A 2,846-nucleotide genomic window follows, 5' to 3' on the forward strand; every position below is an offset into this window, starting at 1 on the left:
GGGTGGGGAATAGGGTAGAAAAGGTTGAGAAAGAGTTTTGAAAAATAGTTTTTCTCTTTTAGTAGGTTTAGGGGTGTGCATTCGAATCGGTTCGATAAATCGAATTGATTATTTGTTATCGAAATCGAAATCGAAAAAATCGGAACCTTATTGAAACGATAACGATAAGCATATGCACAAATCGATAATCGATAAGTAATTATCGATAGGGGTCAAAATCGAATCGATAAATCGAATGCACACCCCTAGACTGTAGACACTTGTTAAATGAGTTATTACCTATTTGTGCAGATTATATAACATACAGAATGTATATATATTCCGCTACTACTTTGAAAGCGGCTATACAATATTATTTTCCCTAATCTATACCCTTTCCTTTACCCTAAGTCCCTTACACTATTATTTCCTCTACCACATTTAAGGAATGATTATATTTAAAGATCAAGGGAATGAAGTTCAAATTAATGGAAAACACTATTAGCCGTGATGATGTGTTTTGTTTTGTTTCGGTTTTTTTATATCGTTGGAGTGTTGGTGGCATACATTTGATCCCTTACTTTAGTTTTGTTGCATGTGCTTGTTGACACAATTTTTATATTATAAATGGTGTTCGTCTTATTTTAGCTTCTTTTTGTCCATATTATTTAGGCGCGTTTATAGCGATATACTTTCCGTGGAATCCCGCAAATTTTCTTATTGGTGTAATCGATAACCGAATCGATAAGCCCCCAAAATCGATAAATCGAAATCGAAAAAATCAAAACCTTATTGAAACGATAACGATAAGCATATGTACAAATAGATAATCGATAAGTAATTATCGATAAGGGTCAAAATCGAATCGATAAATCTAATGCACACCCCTAAGTAGGCTAATCATTTTCCTTCAATTGAAAAAAATGTGTTAATGCGGAAAGTAGTTTTCAAAATATATATACAAACTAAACATGAAAAAACTGAATTTTCCGTCATACCAAACACATCCGTAATGTATTGCAATTTTCCGTGCAAATGAGGCGTAAATTTGTTCTGCATTTCCCATGTTTATTTAAAGTGTATCGTGTATGACATGAGCTTAAATGCGTGTACTTTAACTTTTGTTTTGACAACAGGAGGAAAAGAGAGGCATGCAAAACAGGTCCTACACATAGATGATGCAAAAAAATCAATCACCTTCAATTTCGTTGAAGGTTATATGAATGAATTATACAAGTCCATAACAGCTACTTTGACTGCACAGGGAAACTGGATGACTTGGACCCTTGTGTATGAGAAGTTGAATGAAAACACACCAAGAGCCCCTTGATCTTTTGGAATTTGCTATTTGCCTCCTCAAAGATCTTGAGCCTCACCATGTCGGGAAATAGATATTTGTTCCCGTTCCCATCAGTATGATGAAGTATTATGGCCATCCTAAATCCTTATGAATAAATAAAACTATTTTGTGTGATATGTATTCCATAAGAGTTCTATGTTAGCCTTTCCAATGGTAATAATATTATATTAATTAATATGATGCACTTTTGGATCGACTCTCTGTAATAATCCAATCTCTCTTTTATTGTTGTGTGCCATTACATATTTTAATACTTTTCGTAGGTTCATATGATATTTGGATTTACATATATCGTTGGTGTGGAAACGAGCTCGAGGGTGTTCCGGCACCATTACATGTAATTTGGAAGTTATAGAGTTCCTTATATCGACCCTCGCAACTTTGATTTGAATAGTTGCATTCGCTTCATCATTCGAGACATTTGAATAGGTCAGTATAGTATTATTGGATTTGTTCGATTGTTTCGAGGAATCCCGGGGTCCTCGGGTGAGTTTCGGCGGTTGAACAAATTCTGAAGTTGCAAATTTTTCTAGTGCCTTTATTTTGATTGCGTGGGTAGTGTCACGATCTTGAAGGCTTGTGTGAGCTGGTCATGGTGACCGCGTGTAACGAACCGACCGATCGTTTTGTGTAATTGTTGTTAGCCCCATATTTTCGTACGTAAAAGTGCGTCGTAAGCAAACTAAAGTAGGACAAAAAATGAGATCATCTTTGAAAGTATATAAAATAAGTTAATCATGTTACCTCAGAGGTTACAAATATTGAAGATCATTAACAACAAGTACAAAGAGGGTTGGAAGGTTCATAAGTTAAAGAAATTAAAGAAAATAATGTTTCGTCGAAAGTCGACAAAATGGGAATATTATAACATATATTTTTGGGGTGAGACTAGGGTGATTAACATGATAAGGAGGTTATGTTATGAGTTATTTTAGTTGTATGATAGTCGTGTGTTATGTTTTAAAGTAAAGCAAGTTGTGGAACAAAAGTCGATGAAAGTCATCACAAGTTACTTCATAAGTTTTACTGAAATTTGGATCGAATGTCATCATTTTCTCCCAATTTACTTAGAGTTACAAGGTGATCAATCCATCAAATTGATGATCTATGAGTTTTGTTTTGTAATGCGTTAAACATTTTGTCAATACATCGGAGTAGAGAGATATATGCGTTTTTGCGAGACTGTGCAGACTGCTAGGTGACAAGTAGGTGTGCCACCTACTTGCTTAAATGAGAGGATTAAATATTTCTAAAAAGGAGCTATTTCGGGTCGGCCAAAGAGACCTTCAAAGGGCTTATCTCCTGCAAATATAATACTCATTATATAACAAAATAACCAAAGATAAACCCCTGCAAAAATCCTCCCAAAAATTGAACACAAACCCTAATTGATTTTCTCTCCTTTTCAAATTCTATTGGAGGAAAAACCTAGGGTTTGAAGAATCAAGATAGGAGTTGGGGTATTCAACAAATAAGGTAAGATAAACATTGTCACATAGTGCACACA

The 2,846-nt window shown here is 34.7% G+C and overlaps 1 pseudogene across 1 annotated transcript in view; it reads left to right on the forward strand.

The window, feature by feature from the left end:
- Positions 1-1,414, forward strand: part of LOC109219783 — a 1,983-nt pseudogene extending 569 nt beyond the window's left edge. Inside the window, exon 3 of the transcript XR_002066989.1 lies at positions 1,116-1,414. The product of XR_002066989.1 is annotated as a kirola-like (transcript). The remainder of the gene's footprint in view (positions 1-1,115) is intronic.
- Positions 1,415-2,846: the final 1,432 nt, after the last annotated feature.

The sequence above is a fragment of the Nicotiana attenuata genome, unplaced genomic scaffold (assembly GCF_001879085.1).
Source record: "Nicotiana attenuata strain UT unplaced genomic scaffold, NIATTr2, whole genome shotgun sequence".
In the NCBI taxonomy this organism is placed as follows: domain Eukaryota; kingdom Viridiplantae; phylum Streptophyta; class Magnoliopsida; order Solanales; family Solanaceae; genus Nicotiana; species Nicotiana attenuata.